The 19,461-nt window shown below is 41.4% G+C and overlaps 2 pseudogenes; one reads left to right on the top strand and one right to left on the bottom strand.

Moving 5' to 3' along the window:
- Nucleotides 1-3,858: 3,858 nt before the first annotated feature.
- LOC119817087 lies at nucleotides 3,859-5,934 on the bottom strand (annotated as a pseudogene).
- Nucleotides 5,935-16,819: 10,885 nt separating this feature from the next.
- LOC119816962 lies at nucleotides 16,820-18,842 on the top strand (annotated as a pseudogene).
- The last annotated feature ends 619 nt before the right edge of the window (nucleotides 18,843-19,461 follow it).

Raw genomic sequence — 19,461 nt, 5'->3', positions numbered from 1 at the left:
AGCAGAAGATTCTCTTTAATGAAATGGAGATGGCTGCATTCAGTGACCTCTACACTTTCCAGCCTAATCATCCTATAGCTTTTAAGGGGAACTTTCGACCTTTTCTTGTCTTAAATTGCGTTTCTATGGCAACATTTCTTGCTAGCTTACTTTCTATAGCATTTGTTATTCTGTCTCCTACATTTTCTTATCTCCTGTTATTTTTTTTTTAAACATCTGCCCGTTACTTCTTCTGATGTCCTTTCTCGCCTAAATTCTGGTTTGGCAGCTGAAAAGTGTGGTTCTCGTCTTGGCACTCTGCCCATATAATTAAAGGACTCTCTTCTTGGAGTTCTTCATTAATGAGACCTGCCTTTGATTTAAGCTCCCTTCAAGGCACTGTAATGTGTTTCCTGGTCAGTTTATTCTCAGATGGGTTTGAAAGACGGTGCTGACACTAACTCCCCATCATCCTCTTGTCGCTGTCACTAAGAAACAAAACTCTTGATGTCATAGGGTTCAAATTTTGACTCCTGGAAAAATTACTTTTTGCTGAGTACCACTCTTTACTACAACATTTCAGTCCTGCTGTAACGGTTAGAAGTCTAAACAGCTCTACGGTTCCACAACTTTCCTTTTCCTCGTGAAGGCAGATAATGCTGACCCTTTATTTCTAATTAGCTTCCCACAGTGTGTGTCTGAGTAAATGGCTTTGTAGTATGCAAGGTCATAAACTTTTATAGGAGTTAGACTGTTTTTAACAATAACCACATATTCCAAATGTATTTAATACATTATCCTAGACGTTACAGGTTCCAGTGTGCACATAATGCCTTTTCCCTCCAGAGACTAAGTGGAAGCTTTGAAAGGCAAGAGCGCAGTTCTTTGAAGACATGTATAGGCCCCTGATGAGGATTTACTTTGGATTTGGTATCTCAGAGGGATCCTCTAACATTGGGCGCATAAGGAGCGAACAAGAGAAATTGTTGCATTATTTAAATTCCAGCTTAAGGACAGGAGAGCAAGTTCAGTGATCAAGAGTACAAACTCTTCCAAAAGACCTCAGTTAAGTTCCCAGAACCCATATCAGATGGCTCACAGTGACTTGTAACTCCAGCTCTGGGAACCAGAAGCCTCTGACCTTATAGAGTGTGTGCATATACTCATGCACAGATATATGAAGCCACATTATTCAAGATAAGTTTTTAAAACTTCAATTAATCTCCTTATGTTCCTGATGCTAAACTATCATATTCATTGTTTCACTACATATCTGAGAAAATGACAAAAGTAACATTTTTTCTTGTTCAGATACTTATTCATGGTTCATTTTTTGGACTCATATATGTGATCCAATACTACAAGGTATCACTTATAAAATATATTTCTCTGTTATTTGGGGAAATTTTTATTGGGTTCCTATTGATGTGATTGGCTCTACCATGATGTCACTGATTCTGAAGCAGTGTATTTACTGTGTGCATAACGGTCATGGCACTACATTAGAGGAGATAAAATGCCCCATTGGGCTTGGGTAGGAGGAGCAATACAAATGTGGCAATTAATTTACTATGAAGGTGTAGATGGTAGTGTTGCAATTATGTCAAGGGGTGGGGGAAATTATTAAAGTCTTTTAAGCCAGCCAATCTCTCCACCCTTTGTCCATTTAGAGATTATTTCTGTATTACAGTTATGAGCTTTGGCTATAACGATGAGTCCAGGGCCAGGTGCTGTTGAAAGAATAATTAGCTTTGTTCACTGTTGGCTGATGTCTGATAGACACATTTGGCCCATGAGGCTCCCAAAGGGAGCAATTCTGTGCTCATTAACTACACCTCCCCAGATCATCATTCCTTGGCGTACTATTGTGTAATCATGTGTGGCTTTTACTTCATAGGGATCAAATAGTCATGATTTTGCTACCATTCTTCTGTGTTTTGCAGTAAGGTGCTTGTTTGCCTTTAAGAAAATATTTTCTTTGTTATCTATGCTTTATATGTTTAAGTATAATTTGGGTAAAAATGGTGATTTCAACTTATTTTCAAATTAGCTGTCATGGTAACTGGATAGAGAGTGAATGTCTTCTTTTAAAATTTTTCAAAATGAACAAAAATGAAATTATTTCCCCCTTAATTCTAGAACTATATCTTAAGAATTTTTAAAATAACTATCCAGAATAGAATTAATACTCAAGCCTGTAGCATCTACATATATCTGCATTCTGATCACTCATATTTCTGTAATATATATTAGTAGCAATTATTCAGATCAAATCTCTAGATTAATATGGAGTGCTTATTTTGGTTTGTTTTAATAGACATTAAGTCCATACTGAAATTAAGTGTTCCCCTTCTCAATTTCTCTTTTTGTTTAATTGATGTGAGCAATATTACCTTTACATTTACTTCAATGAGATGTCCAGGTAACGTAAATTAGTTGGTTTCTTACATTGAAAGAAAAGGCATATTACTTCATTAAATCAGTAAAATTAGTTTTATATTTAAAAAAGAAAAAAATGTGTATAAATATATACAAACAGAGTATATACATAGACATAGTTCATCTGAAATTTGACTTTATACTTGTATTTATTATGTCTGTGAGGTGCATGCTCTAGGGCTTAAATAAATCATTCTCATTGGTAATAGTTCTGTATTTAATATGTATGTACACCTTGTACAATGCAATGAATATGTCCATGCAGTAAAACTAGGCTGGGACTTGTGGTCATGCTTTGAAATTGCTAATGGATGAGCCTAGCCAGAAAAGGCAAGGACACTGTCATAGTCTTAATTAGGTAGTCTACTCTGGAGTTGTCTGTTGATAACATTACTGGCAGCCCTTATGAGCACATAGAGCATGAGCAACAGAAACAACCTTGGCTCTGAATGAGGACCTACAGGTGTTCCACAATGCTCTCAAGCTAGTTCACACAGACACCAAAATCTCTATTAAGTTTTGTCCTATTGCTGTTTAAGTAACCTCAGCAGAAAGAACCAAAGTATTGGGACAATCCTTCTTTTTAAATTATATCTACTATGCTTCTGAAATTGAAAAGATCTGCCTAGTGGATGAAACCAGTTACCTTAACCATAAAAACCAAGGCACATTACTTACCTTTATGCACCAGGAATGTGAAGCAATTGTCCAGTCTATTATTTATATCAGGAACCTCTGGGAGCTTCTACAGTCTAGTGCCCAATGATAGCCCTTTTGGCATTTAGGGCATTAGGACTTTGGACTAGCCCTGTGACAATCCCTATGTAAGTGGCCAGACTGTCCATATACCCAGAAAACATGGCCTGGTGGGACAAAATTATCATCCTTTTGAAGTTTGGCATTGACCAAGGTATTGGTGGAAGCTGTGAGGATGGAAAAGGGGCCATTCTGTGAGTCAAGACCCACTTATGCATATTTTCATTTTAATAGGTACAATGACTTTACAGGTGATGGTGTTGAGCCCTTCCCAGGTTATCTATTTAATAAGGATATCCTTAGTAGGCCCAGATGGGATGCACGTTTCAACAGCATTGGTGTCACGGGTCAAGATTCGGGAAATGGTTCCACAGCCTGCTGGACAAAATTATGGAAAAAGTCTACATTGTTCTGGGGCATACAAAGTTTAAGGGCCTAGAAGGCTAAGTCAGACACTTGCTAGAAATAGGCATGGAGACCAATTATTGATTATGACACAGGATCAATGTATTGTCCACAACCAGTAAGCATATCGAGTATAATATTAAGTCCAAACTGCAAATTTGTATGGGCTTGGGTCTCTGCTGCATCATCATAAACAGAGTACCATTGGAAGAAAACTCATGGGTCAAGGACTTCCTTCAACATGGAGTACCAATTGTAATGCATTTGAAGCTGCATGGTCTATTGTCTGAGTACTTGTTCAAAATAAGGAGAATTGGGGTAGCACTAGTCCCCCTCACACACTCCTTCGTGGCTCCAAGCCTGCTCCTGGCCCTGCTGCTGCAGGAATGTACATAGATGACAAGGACAACATCACTGGATCCTCCAGACGCCACAGGGATGGCTTGCACCCAGAGGTGCTCAAGCATAATGAATATGAACTGAAATCACAAATGTTGGACCCAGCATTGACCCTCCTCTTTCAAGTGACAAACACAGGTGCTTGGCCTTATCCTGGAAGTTAAAAGTGAGGACATATTCACATCTTGTCTCACTATGATGTACCAGGAAGACACCATGGCAGCCAGTGTCTCCTTCTAGCATTAAGTGGGCAGCCTTGAGTCAAGAGAGCATGCCATGGAACTAAGGATATTCTGAGAGGATCTGATACCCCTGCCAGTACCCTCTGACTTCCCCTGGAACAGGAATGACCCTGTGGCCGCTTCTGGGGTCTCCAGAGGAGGGGAGAGGCTAGGGGATGAACTGTCCCTGCTGGGGGCCCCTCCTCAATGGAAATTCAAGGGGCAATTCTGGTGGAAACAGTTCTATTTAATCAAAGTGGGATTCAGCAATAGAGGCAGAATTAGGGGAGAAGGATGCTGACAGCCAGTCATAAAGGCCCCCATAAGGCCCCTGCAACAGGTGGTTGTTAATTTCGCTGGTTCCCAGAGCAGATCCTGGCTGGGCAGACTCTCTGAATGATTCAGGCAGGGCAACTCCAGGCTGTCTGTGTTATCGTTTGTAAGGAAGCAGATCCCAGGGGCCAGGAGAAGAATCATGGGATGGGGGCTGATAGCAGCACAGAGTTCTGGGCTTAGGTACTCCCGGATGTCAGATATCCAGGCTTTGACATGAAGTGCACCTGCTGTCTCCAGAATATACTCTGCCAGGCCTAGTTTAATCCCAAATGTATTCTCCCTGTCAGGCTTCTCTAGGGCTGTGGCTGTGCAGATATCAATGACAGCAGAACGGGGAATGCAGAGTCAGGACTGGGGTACCATGGTTGGAATGAAGAACTCCAAGTGACTTCCTCCACTTCTCCTTCACTTCAGAGCAGTAGGAGACACTTCTGCCACTGAGGCTGCCCTCCTCCCAGTGAGGTCAGCCCTGCTTCTCCTCTTCCATAATACACTCTGCTGGGTCAGGGGCAGCTTTTTCAAGTCCCATAAAACTGAACAGCTCTTCTCTCTGTACCATTCCTGCTCTGTCTTTCAAGGCTCCCCCTCCAAGGCCCAGTCTCAGTCTCTCAAAGCAGTGAGTCCAATTCTTCCCAGAGGATGTGCCAACACTTGCCAATCCCATACCAACTGTCCCAGCATCACCATATGAGTTGGAGTTGCTGTTTCCACCTAATACTGGAGGGCATGAAGTAGTATCCAGATGCCCATCTAGGGAAGAAGTGTCAATGGCCTCTCACCATTGCAGGATGCCTCATACAGAATCTCTGGCTTAGTGACCCACTGAACATAGGGAAAAGTGGGGTTTTTTTTGAGTTTCAACTTAGAGGAGGAAGAGACTGAGGAAGCAAGTGGGCCAAGTGGGTCCTCAGAAGATAGAGATGGGCCCAACATAGCCAGGGGTCTGCACACCCTTCACCTGTTAAAGAACAAGTCATGTGGTGGTGCACTCTCCACACCAGGGCTCTGTGGGGTCAAGACAGGTTGGAAGAGTGAGACCAAGTCCTGGGCTTCAAAGTTCAGGAATAGCTCGGCAAAAGGGCCAGAAAAGGCAGCTTCTGCTCCAGGTTCTGCATTTTGAGGGTGGGACCCCAGATAGAGGTGAAAACAGCAGGCAAGATCCAGGGCAGTGGCCCTCACATGGAATTCACAGAACTCTTGCCAACTCTGGGGAGGGGTGGGGTGGTGGCAGCGTTGAGAGAGAAGAGAAGGCCACATCCTCCAGGGAAGGGTCACAATTCATGATGGGCCCCAGGAGGAGCTTGTGAGGAAGGGCAGCCTGAAGACATGGGGTGAGCGCCAGCAGGGGCAGCTTGGTTCCCTCCCTCAGCTCCAGTGTCAAGCTAGGGGAAGTAGCCATCGTCTAAAGAGAATGTTCCAATCCTGGAAGGGAAAGGAGATTCAAGCACAGTCAAACAGTTAAAGCTTTTATGTGAATTACAGAGTATAGCTACCACCCTAACGGCTTTTAAAAGGTGGTCACATAACCGGATTAGTTGGGAAGAAAAGACTAGGAAAGGAAGTCCAGCAATCTACACCTCGAAGAGTGGTCAGGACTTCCCAAAAAGCAAGAGAGTTTTCAGATAATCCTGGAGAGTGGCCTTGGGCAAAAAGTCATCTGTTGCTCTCAGGCCACTAGGGAGTCCATGCGAGAACAAGGATGTCAGGGAAAGGGAAGTAGTGTTCATGGACCAAATATGCTGCTTATAGTGAGGGACACCTGCAGTTTGTTTGGCCATGACTGTATGCTCACACAGTATTTCTGGATGAAAGGGACTTTATTGGAGGATCCTTTATTGGTTCTACTTTCTGGGTGGTCAGCCCTTATGTGGAGGTACTAGGTTGAACTGAGTCATGATGGAGAGTTCTTAACCATGAAGACAAACAAGGGAAAGAAAAGAAGATGTAAGGATAGGAAAGAAGGCCACAACTCACCAAGGGTTTGCTTAGAAAATGAAAACAGGGGTCAGCTCACCAAAAAACAGCCGAAGGGGGTGAACTCAAGACACAGGTGGGGAATCAGGATAGGGACAGCAGCCAGGGCAGCAAGCAAGAAAGAAAAATATCCAAAGGAGGATAAGGAGGACCCAAAAAGTGAGCAAAAGGAAAAGGTCCATCCACATTGGTAGAGCATGGGACTCTTAATCCCAGGGTAGTGGGTTTGAGCCCCACATTGGGCAACAGTTGCAATTTGCAGGCTTGTTGCTGCTGTCCCTTGTGTGATTTCCATTTCCCAAGGGGAAGCGGGTGAGGAAGCAACAATATAGACTCTTGGAGATTCCAGTGCAGAAGCTCCTTATTGTTAAAAAGTCAGATTTTTTTATGGGGTTAGGAAAATTAAGATACCGCAGGAACATTTTTGGTTGGTCCTTTTGAATCTGGTGGTCACTGCTGGTGTGTTTGTTCTTGTAATATTGCCCTGCCTCAAAGCAAAGTAATGTTCTTTCAAGGTCTGAAAAGAATTAAATTGGAATTTTATGGGGACGGAATTGAATCTGTAGATTACTTTTGGTATGATGGCCATTTTTCCTATATTAATCCTACCAATCAATGGGCATAGAAGGTCTTTCCCTCTTTTGATATCTTCTTCATTTTCTTTCTTCAAAGACTTGAAGTTATTGTCATACAGGTCTTTCATTTTCCTGATTAGTGTTATACCAATACATTTTATATTATCTGTACATTTATACAATGGGGTAACATTAAAAACAATAACACCTTAATGTCTGTGCAGCTGGGGTTATGCGTAGGAAACGGTTCCCTGTGCCCATTTGTTGTAGAGTACTTCCCACTTTCTCCTCTATCAAGCTCAATGTGTTCAGATTAACATTGAGGTCTTTAATCCATTTGGACGTGAGTTTTGTGCATGGTGATAGATATGGATCTACTTTCATTCTTCTACAGGTTGACATCCAGTTATGCCAGCACCATTTGTTGAAGATGCCCTCTTTCTTCCATTGTATACTTTTGGCTCCTTTATCAAAAATCAGGTGTTCATAGGTTTGTGGTTTAAGATCCGGGTCTTCTATACGATTCCATTGGTCAACTTCTCTGTTTTTATGCCAATACCAAGCTGTTTTCAATACTGTAACTCTGTAATAGAGTTTGAAGTCAGGGATGGTAATGCCTCCAGAAGTACCTTTATTGTATAAGATTTTTATGGCTATCCTGGGTTTCTTGTTTTTCCATATAAAGTTGATTATTGTCCTCTCAATCTCTGTGAAGAATTTTAATGGGACCTTGATTGGGATTGCATTGAATCTATAGATTGCTTTTGGTAGAATTGCCATTTTTACTATGTTGATCCTCCCAATCCACAAGCAGGGGAGATCCTTCCATTTTCTGGTATCCTCATAACCCCAGCTGCACAGACATTAAGGGCAACATTGAATAAATGGGACCTCCTGAAGCTGAGCAGCTTCTGTAAAGCAAAGGACATTGTCACTAAGACACAAAGGCAGCCTACTGACTGGGAAAAGATCTTCACCAACCCTGCAACTGACAAAGGTCTGATCTCTAAAATATATAAGGAACTCAAGAGACTAGACGGTAAAATGCCAATTAACCCAATTAAAAAATGGGGCGCTGAACTGAACAGAGAATTCTCAACAGAAGAAGTTCAAATGGCCAAAAGACACTTAAGGTCATGCTCAACCTCCCTAGCTATCAGGGAAATGCAAATCAAAACAACGCTGAGATACCATCTTACACCTGTCAGATTGGCTAAAATCCAAAAACACCAATAATAACCTTTGCTGGAGAGGTTGTGGGGTAAGGGGTACACTCATCCATTGCTGGTGGGAATGTACACTTGTGCAACCACTTTGGAAAGCAGTGTGGCGGTTTCTCAGGAAATTCCGGATCAACCTACCCCAGGACCCAGCAATTCCACTATTGGGAATCTACCCAAGAGATGCCCAATCATACTACAAAAGCATATGCTCATCTATGTTCATAGCAGCATTATTTGTAATAGCCAGATCCTGGAAACAACCTAGATGCCCTTCAGTGGAAGAATGGATGAAGAAACTGTGGAATATATACATGCTAGAATACTACTCAGCGGTAAAAAACAATGACATCTTGAATTTTGCAGGCAAATGGATGGAAATAAAAAACACTATTCTGAGTGAGGTAACCCAGACCCAAAAAGATTATCATGGGATGTACTCACTCATAATCGGTTTCTAGCCATAATTAAAGGACATCGAGCCTATAAATTTGGGATCCTTGAGAAGATAATAAGAAGGTGAACTCCCCCAAAAAAAAGATATAGTAATCCTCCTGGATATTGGAAGTAGACACAATCACCAGGCAAAATTGGGAACTTGAGGGTTGGGCGAGACTGGGCCAAGGAAAGATGGGGAGAGAAAAGTGTGAAGGGGAGAATGGGGGGAGCTCGGAGGAATGGGGTGCTTGGGATATAGGAAGGGTGGATATGGGAGCAGGGAAGCATATACCTTAATTTAAGGAGCCACTTGAGGGTTGTCAAGAGACTTGACCCTAGAGGGGTTCCCAGGTTTCCAGGGAGACGCCCCCAGTTAGTTCCTTGGGCAGCTGAGGAGAGGGAGCCTGAAAAGGCCAGTTCCTATAGCCATACTGATGAATTTCTTGCATATCACCATAGAACCTCCACCTGACGATAGATGAAGAAAATGACAGAGCCCCACATTGGAGCACCGGACTGAGCTCCCAAGGTCCTGATGAGGAGCAGAAGGAGAGAGAACATGAGAAAGAAAGTCAGGACCGTGAGGGAACTTCCATCTGGCGATAGATGAAGAAAATGACTGAGCCCCACATTGGAGCACTGGACTGAGCTCCCAAGGTCCTGATGAGGAGCAGAAGGAGCGAGAACATGAGGGAGAAAGTCAGGAACGTGAGGGGTGCGTTCACTCATGGAGACGGTGGGACAGAACTAATGGGAGATCACCAACTCCAGTTGGAAGGGGACTGATGGATCATGCGACCAAACCCGTCTCTCTGAATGTGGCCAACAGCGGGGGCTGACTGAGAAGCAAAGGACAATGGCGCTGGGCTCTGATTTTTCTGCATGGACGGGCTCTGTGGGAGCCTTCTCAGCTTGGTCGATCACCTTCCTGGACCTGGGGGGAGTTGGGAGGACCTTGGTCTTAGCATAGAGTAGGGAACCCTGAGGGCTCCTTGGCCTTGAGAGGGAGGGAGGGGAGGTTTTGGTGGAGGGGAGGGGAGGGAAGGGGGAGAAGGATGGGAGAGAAAGGGGAGGAGGAGGGGAGGGAGGGGGGAGGAGGAGGGAAGGAGATGGAAAATTTTAAATGAGGAAAAAAAAAACAAAAAAAAAAAATAACAAAAAAAAAAAAAAACAAAAAAACCCAAAAACAATAACACCATGAAATTTGCTGTCAAATGTGTGGGACTAGCCAAGATCATACTGAGTGAGTAACCAAGGACTCAGAAAGACAGATATGGTATGTACATACTTATAAATGTCATTAGCAATAAAGCAAAGGATAACCATGCTGCAATCCACAGACCCAGAGAAACAAAGTAACAAAAAAGGCTCAAAGAAAGAAGCCTAGATCTCACTGTGAAGAGGATATGGAATAACTATTGCTGTTGGACAGGGGGAGAGGTCTGGATGGGGAGGTGGGGATGGGATCAGGAGGGATCAGGTAGGGGGAGGATGGAGGGAAAGAGTACTGGAAGAATTAATTGGAATCTGAAGGTATCTCTGGGATAAGCCAGTAACCTATTGCAATGGAAACTCCCAGCAATGTATGAAGGTGACCCTAACTAAGACTCCTAGCAGCAGGGGATATGGAGTTTGAAACAGCCATTTCCTATAACCAGGTAAGACTTCCAGTGCAGAGATTGTTACACCAACCCAGGCATAAAACCTCTGACCTACAATTTGTCCATCCTAAAGATGTGCAGGGGTAAAGATGGCTCAGAAATTGTGGGAGTGGTCAATCAATGACTGGCCCAGCTTGAGACCCATGTGATGAGGGAGAGCTCAGCCCTGAGGATCAGGGCCCAGAGGCAGGATAGCCCAGAGATCTAGGATAGAACCAAACATGAAAAACAGTCAATGAAATGACTCATAATGGTATTCTACTAATCTCATACATTTTGTGCCTAGCCCGTCTGTCATCAGAGAGGCTTCCTTCAGCAACTTATGGGGACAGATGCAGATACCCATAACCAAACATTAGGCAGAGCTCAGAGAATCCTGTGAAGATGGGTGGAAGGATTTTAAGAGTCAAAAGGGTCAAGAACAACACAAGAAAACCCATAGAATCAACTAAGCTGGGATCATAGGGGCTCACAGAGACTGAACCAACAACCAGGGAGCCTGCAGAGGACTGACCTAGGGCCTCTGCATATATGTTACAGTAGTGTAGCTTGATCTTCTTGTGGGAACAGGAACTGTCTCTTACTCTTTCATATGCTTTTTGGACCCTTTCTCCTATCAAGTTTCTTTGTACAGCATTAATATGAGAGAGAGAGAGAGAGAGAGAGAGAGAGAGAGAGAGAGAGAGAGAGAGAGGAGGTTCCCAGTTTCACTGCAACTTAATATACTATGATTGGTTGATATCCATTAAAGAGAAATTGAAGATGATGAGTGGATATAGAGAGAAGTTGGGGAGGGGAGAGGAGATGGGGATGAACTTGGAGAAATGGAGGGAGGAAAAACTGTGGTTGGGATTTTAAAACAAAAAAAATTGAAAAAGTGTAAACATTCAATAAAATTCATAATTTAGAAACAAAAAAAGAAAGAAAAAAGAAAGCAAGATGAGCAAGCAATGTGGATCAAGCCAGTAAGCAGCTCCCTTCCATCAGCTCCTACTTCTAGTGTCCTGCCCTGTTTGAATTTTTGTCCTGACTTCCTTTAATGATGCGCAGTGATGTGGAAGGAAAATCCAAATAAACCCTTTATTCACCAGTTTGCTTTGGTCATAGTCTTTCATCAAAGCTAGTCACCCTGGCTAAGACAGCTACCCTGTTTCAGAAACTTTAAAGCATACATTATTAAGTGTAACCACCAGACTCTGAAATCGATCATTTGAATTGAGCCTTATTATCTAGGAACATTTTTAGAACTGGGAGTTTCGTAAAGTAAATAAAGATTGTTCTGTTATTGCTAAAAACTCTTAGTAATGAGAATCACAAAATGTTTCAGAAAATCAATGTGTGAATGATATTCTTTACTAATTTTGACATAAAATATTTAACTTTTTTGTAATGTCATTATAGTCTCATTACAATATAATATAATAATGATAATAAAATTGATAATCATAGTAATGTTATTTCTTCTAATATTTTGGCAATAATTTATCCTTTATAGAAATTGTGCAATTTTTGAGGATAATAAAAATTTTACCTCAAAACAGGTTAAAATTACAAATGTTTTGATTTTGTTCATTTACATGTATTACCAATTGATGATAAATTCAGAGTCTTGCAATTTGGGGAATAAAATAATATAACTTCTAATAGAAATACAGTATGTGAATAAATCTGCATTCAAAAATGGTACTTTGGCACACAAAGCTGCAAACAATGTATAGGTGACATGTCACTTACCTTGTTTGCATGCAGAAGCTCTCTTGAGTGGCTAATGTCTTCCACACATTCATCATGGATTGATATGTGTCTTGGTAACTGCTTCTACTGAGAAATCTTTAAACATGCCTTATGACATTTTTGTGCACTTATTTCATCCCTTAGTTCGAAATAACCCTTCCCTGCCAAAAGGCCATTGAAAAGTTTACTTGAGCCCCAGTTCTGCATGTTGTTTAAATCTGTGTCTTACTTCCCTTGTGGCCTTTTTAAAAAAAAATCAATTTTAACAATTTTTAAATTGTTTTCAGAAAATCATTGGGTTTAGTCAGTCAGAAATAGAAATAATATCTGTTTTTATTTATTTTTAAATTCTATATCACTATTTACTTTTGTTTTATGAATGGATTGCCTTAAATGTACATTTGTTTGCTATGTGTGTGACTGGTCCCCATGGAGGTCAGAGGAGTGCATCAAATACTTGTAGAACAGGAGTTGTTGGCAGCTATGAACCACTGTGTAGGTGCGGGAAATTGAACCAGATCCTTTGCAAGAGCAGGCAGTACTCTGTACCACTGAGACATTTCTCAAGTATATGGAAATCATACCTATTAAAATTTAGCACTGTTAAGTAAGTAGAATATACATATTGAAAGGATTAATTTAATTACGAAATGTGGTGAATGGAGTTACATATGTCTAAGGAAGGAAGAAAGGAAGGAAGGAAGGAAGGAAGGAAGGAAGGAAGGAAGGAAGGAAGGAAGGAAGGAACTGCCAACCAGACTCTGACACAGATTATTGCAGGGCATCAGGAGCCCTATTCTCCCTTCTCTTAGTTTTGTAGTCCACAGAGATGACTCACTGTAAGAATATAAAGCATAAATAACATATAATTCACTTCCATCTGTCATTTGCTGAGCTTTCTTCCCAGGGTTTTTCCTTGTCTAGTTTTTAGGCAAGACAAGGACTTCCTGTTTCCACAGGAATTAGTCAGGATTGTGGAGATTCGGGTGAATTTGGAAGCTAACGGTCAATTTATATCTATGATCTCTCAAGATATATAGAGAAATCATCAAAACAAAATTTTCAGCCCATTCACCTCCCTGCCAGGACCCATTCTTGCTGCACAATATTAATTCTGTCTTGTTAGTGAGTATTTCTTTTTAAAAAAAATAGAAAGCTACAATTACTGAAAGACAAACAAATAGAGTGATAAAATCAAATAATTAATTTCATGATCACATTTGATTCTGTCTGCTTGCTGCCCGTATTCATCATTCCCTACTACACAAGTCTCGGTTCCTCTCACCCTATGGCAATAGGCTTTCTTGTTTCATTGCTGAGTGTCATGACTGCAGGACTTCAGTCAGATCCAGGTGACTACCTGTTGAGAAACCACTAGATGTGTATACAACCAGAGCGAGGATGCTAGAAGTCCTATGGGTTCCCAATATGTGCACTTCTGTGTCTACTGTGTAGCAGCAAAATTACCAGCCCCTGGCTATCAGGCTAAATCTTCCTCACTAGTATAGGAAACTCTTTTTATCAACAGGGCTTTTATAGTTTCAGGAAACCATTTGGTCTTTGGACATTGAGTAGCAAGAAATGCAAACAAGGGAACACAGACTTCAAATCCCTGCCCTGTTATTCTTAGAACTAAACAGAAACATCTACAAAACACTTTGTGTATTTTCTCTGCTGAGATAGTCCAAGTGTTACAGCTAAGAATTATAGGAGATGACAGACACTGCTGGAAAAATAGCTTTGGGAAAAACAGGTAAAGACCACAGTGTCCTTTCCATTTACCATAACTAGTCATCATCTGGAAAATCTAGCCAATGAATGACTTCTTGTCATTATTAGTATTCTTTCAGAACTTATAAAATTGTAATTGTTATATATGCTAATATTGCATTAAATTTAATAATTAATCAAAAGTTTGTATAAATAGGACTGTAAATCAAAACACAAAAAGATAAAAATTGCTAACTCATATATCTCTATCCTGTCTCCACTGTGGTAGACAAAAGTATGCATAATTCTGCCACATCCCCAATTTATGTATAAAGTCCTAAGCTCAGGACTTCAAAATGGGGCTCCAAACTATGTCCTATGGCAGGCCAATCCAAGTATGCCTGCTGTCTCACAAAGTGGAGATATCTGAAGGCATCAGGGGCAGAGGAATAATGTTCTGTAAAGAGACTTAAAGAAGTCGGCCAACTATATTAAGGTATAGGCCACACCTCTGACTTCTTGATGAACCTAGCAGTCTCCAGAGTTGTGAAATAATATATTTATGTAGTTTGAAACTCTTAATATTTTGAATTTTGTTACAATAGCCATAATATACAAACATAACTATCTATATTGCCCTTGTTCCAATATATTTTAAAGACATACTACCCATGTTTCCACATGCGATTCTAAGACTACAGAAGTATATATTAATGCATATTCTACTGAAACAACAAGCTGGTATATTCTTATTCTTTTTCACTTAAAAATAGATAATCTCAATGTATAAATAAAATCTTTGCTTTCTTTACTAATTGTACAAGGTCTTCTTTGGTTTTTACTGAAAGTGAAGTACTAGCTAATACAGGGCTCCAGGGGTGTACTAGGGAGATAGTGAGAGAATGCTAGAGAAGAGAGCAAAGGATGATGACAGTAAGAACAATTATTGAACTCATTGATATTAGTGGACAGAAGAAATCAATCCTAAGAGCTTCGTGTACAAACCTTTGTAGCATGTTGTTCAATGACCTCAAATCACCATGAGCGGATCACCAGTCTTTTAGGACTTCCTTCCAATGATGGAGGCCTACTCCTGAACACAGGGGACACTGTGTCCTTATGGATCCAGAAGTTGTCTTCAGCAGTACTAGAGAAATCCAGACAGATGCTGTTGCTAAAACTCTCCAACCTTGTAGATTTCCAGAGCTACAGCATAGTCAGCTGAAGCCACGGGCTGAGTTTTGCTCTTCCTAAGGCCAATATCAACTGCTGGGTGGCTGAGGGGCATATCCTGCACATGCTTTGCCATTGTACAGTGTGCAACATGTTCATTATGCAGAATAATATTGTCTAACATTTAGCTGTTTCTAATCTTGTTAATTAATATGACACAGTAATAAATAACCTTTCACATCATTCGAGTGGTTTACATCTTTGTGTGCATTCTACTGATGAACAGAATCAAGTGATTGCATAGGGCTAGATACATGAGTTTCCAAATCAACCAACAGACTCATTTTTAAAGCTTATTTTATTTTTAATTATGTGAGTCCATACACATAAGGGCAGTGCCTACAGAGGCTAGAGACCTTGGATCCTTTGAAGCTGGGGGTACAGTATTTGTGAACCACCCAACATGGGTGCTAGTTCTGCTTCAATAGCAAAATGCGCTCTTAACCATTGAGTCATCATGCCAGACTCTCAACAGAATTTTGAGTGCTTAAAATATAGTCACTAGATTTTAAATATATTTTTAGTATCACACATTTCTCTCCTTAGTTCTATTAATCTGAGAAGATTTATTAATATGAAATTATCTTTCATTAGAAGAAATCTCACTTGCTTATGATGTATTATACCTTTAATTTAATACAAGACTCTATCTGCTTATATTTTAGTGCTCGTATTTATTATGAAAATCCTAATTTTATTTTCTTGCATGGGATTTGTCGTCCATTCTAAATAATATTATCACTACTTCATCACAAGAACTGCAAATTCACAGGCTTTGTGCTGAAAAATATTAGCTTTGTTCAAAGTTTGCTGCTGGCATTCTCTGTGACCTCTCTTGGCCGTGGTATTCTTGTCTAGAGGTGGGGGGTAGAAGTAGGACGTGAAGTAGTTGTGAGCTGATTCTCAGAAGGGCTTCTATGAGAACCCTTCTCAGCACTCTGATTTGTTGAGCCCTCTAGGCACTCAGCTTTCAGAACCAGAAGACACTTCAGTTGTGTATAAGATCCTTGACTCAAATGGTCTTTCTACAGTGCTAACTTTTTCGTTGTTTCTCTGACTGGATGCTGTTGTCAAGCGTCAGTATAAGACTTACCTTTCTTTCCCTTAAAATTGATTTGACCTTTCTACTCTCCTCTTACCTGAGGTTTTTCTCAGAAATATCGGATGATTGTTTTCTATACATTAATGATTGTTGCATTCTGTACCTGGAATATCCCTAAAGGCTTGAATAATATCCTTTGTTGCTACTCAAAAAAGTTGAAATCTTTAAAAGGCAAGACCCAGTAACATGTCCTCAAGTTATTTCAAGCATACTCTTAATTTATATATTGTCCCCAACCCCTTACTTTTGATCTTAATTTTGCATATGGTAAAACAGGCTTGCTATTTGACTGTGTCTGCCTGTATGCAGTGTTACCTTACATGTAAAAACAACAGCACTAACCAGTCAAGGTTTAGAACCTCACAAACCATTGTGCAAAGTAAACCTTATTGATTATTTTATTTTATAAGTTAATTCTCTTGGGTACTTATTATATTGGCCAAAAGCTACCTCGTCCATTGAAATACAATGTAATGTTCATTTTAGCTAAATCTGAAATAACACAGTATGCTCTTTCTGTGGGTAAGTCTATATCTTTCAATTAAGAAGATTTTCTTGGTCTCATTGAACGCGGTGCCAGCTTGGGGGATTGGTGGGGTGTCCTCGCCAGCACGGCCGGGCCTACACGCGAGCAACCATGTCTAAGGGACCTGCAGTCGGTATTGATCTTGGCACCACCTACTCCTGTGTGGGCGTCTTCCAGCACGGGAAGGTGGAGATAATTGCCAATGGCCAGGGTAACCGAACCATACATGACACAGAAAGGTTGATTGGGGATGCTGCGAAGAATCAGGTTGCGATGAACCCCACCAACACAGTTTTTGATGCCAAACGTCTGATCGGACGTAGGTTTGATGATGCTGTTGTACAGTCTGACATGAAGCACTGGCCCTTCATTGTGGTGAACGGTGCAGGCAGGCCCAAGGTCCAAGTAGAGTACAAAGGAGAGACAAATAGCTTCTACCCAGAGGAGGTGTCCTCTATGGTTCTAAGATGAAGGAGATTGCAGAAGCTTATCTGGGGAAGACGGTTACCAATGCTGTGGTCACAGTGCCAGCCTACTTCAATGACTCTCAGTGCCAGGCAACAAAAGATGCTGGAACTATTGCTGGCCTCAATGTGCTTCGAATTATCAACGAGCTGACTGCTGCTGCTATTGCCTATGGGCTAGATAAGAAGGTTGGAGCTGAAAGAAATGTGCTGATCTTTGACTTGGGGGGTGGCACTTTTGATGTGTCCATCCTCACAATTGAGGATGGAATTTTTGAAGTCAAATCAACAGCTGGAGACACCTACTTGGGTGGAGAAGACTTTGACAACAGGATGGTCAACCATTTCATTGCTGAGTTTAAACGAAAGCACAAGAAGGACATCAGTGAGAACAAGAGAGCTGTCAAGCGCCTGCGTACTGCCTGTGAACGGGCAAAGCGCACCCTCTCCACCAGCACCCAGCCAGTATTGAGACTGATTCTCTCTATGAGGGAATCGACTTCTATACTTCCACTACCCGTGCTCGATTTGAAGAATTAAATGCTGACCTGTTCCGGGGCACTCTGGACCCTGTAGAAAAGGCCCTTCGAGATGCCAAACTAGACAAGTCTCAGATCCATGATACTGTCCTGGTGGGTGGTTCTACCAGAATCCCCAAGATTCAGAAGCTTCTGCAGGACTTCTTCAGTGGAAAAGAGCTGAACAAGAGCATCAACCCTGATGAAGCTGTTGCTTATGGTGCAGCTGTCCAGGCAGCCATTCTATCTGGAGACAAGTCTGAGAATGTTCAGGATTTGCTGCTCTTGGATGTCACTCCTATTTTCCTTGGTATTGAAACTACTGGTGGAGTCATGACTGTCCTCATCAAGTGCAATACCACCATCCCTACCAAGCAGACCCAGACTTTCACCACCTACTCTGATAACCAGCCGGGTGTGCTCATTCAGGAGTATGAAGGTGAACGAGCCATGACCAAGGATAACAACCTGCTTTAAAGGTTGAACTTACAGGCATCCCTCCAGCACCCCATGGTGTTCCCCGGATTGAAGTCACTTTTGACATTGATGCCAATGGCATCCTCAATGTTTCTGCTGTAGATAAGAGCACAGGCAAGGAGAACAAGATCACCATCACCAATGACAAGGGCCGTTTGAGCAAGGAGGATATTGAGCGCATGGTCCAGGAAGCTGAGAAATACAAAGCTGAAGATGAAAAGCAGAGAGATTAGGTTTCCTCCAAGAATTCCCTGGAGTCTTATGCTTTCAACATGAAGGCAACAGTTGAAGATGAGAAACTTCAAGGAAAGATCAATGATGAAGACAAACAGAAGATTCTAGACAAGTGCAACGAGATCATCAGTTGGCTGGATAAGAATCAGACTGCAGAGGAGGAAGAATTTGAACAACAGCAGAAAGAACTGGAGAAAGTCTGCAACCCCATCATTACCAAGCTATACCAGACTGCTGGTGGGATGCCTGGAGGAATGCCTGGCGACTTCCCTGGTGGAGGAGCTCCTCCATCTGGTGGTGCTTCTTCAGGGCCCACCAATGAAGAGGTGGATTAAGTCAGTCCAAGTAGACATGTAGCATTTGTTCCACAGGGAAACATTTGAAGGACCCAAATTTAGCAAGTTTCATGGCAGTTTCAAATTCAAACTGCTACAATAAATTTACTGGGCATTCTCAATACTTGAATGTGGAACGTGTGCACAGGGAGTGAAATAAGCATTGCACTTTATAAGCACAGTATCCTAAGTGGAAAATGCAATGTCTAATAAAACAGATGGAAAATGCAATGTCTAATAAAAATATTTAAATTGGCACCAAAAAAGGAAGATTTTCTTGAATGTTAACTTGAATGTTTTTCTACTGATCCATTATAGCAAAAAACACGCACAATGTTAAAGAAAGAATGTTTGAGTTAAGTATCTAATACCCAGCTAAAAGGTCTTCTAATTCTAATGACTGTTCTCAACTGCTCAACACACAAGTACAGTGATATTTGATCAAAGTGCAAAGCTAAGCCACTGGAGGTCAGACAGTGGTGGCACATACCTTTAATCCCAGGACTTGGGAGACAGAGGCAGACGGATCTCTGTTAGATCAAGGCCACCCTGGGCTACACAAAATTGATCCAATCTAAAAGAGAAACAGAGCTTACACAAAGGTTATTCCAGCACTTGGGATCATAGGCCTTTAATCCCAGCACTGGGGAGATGGAGACATGAGTGTTAGGGCTCAGAAGAGAGAGGAATGTAAGGTGGGAGGAGACAGGAGCTCAGTACTGATT

Source organism: Arvicola amphibius, chromosome 6, assembly GCF_903992535.2.
Source record: "Arvicola amphibius chromosome 6, mArvAmp1.2, whole genome shotgun sequence".
In the NCBI taxonomy this organism is placed as follows: Eukaryota; Metazoa; Chordata; class Mammalia; order Rodentia; family Cricetidae; genus Arvicola; species Arvicola amphibius.
This window is presented reverse-complemented; position numbering and strand designations above follow the sequence as displayed.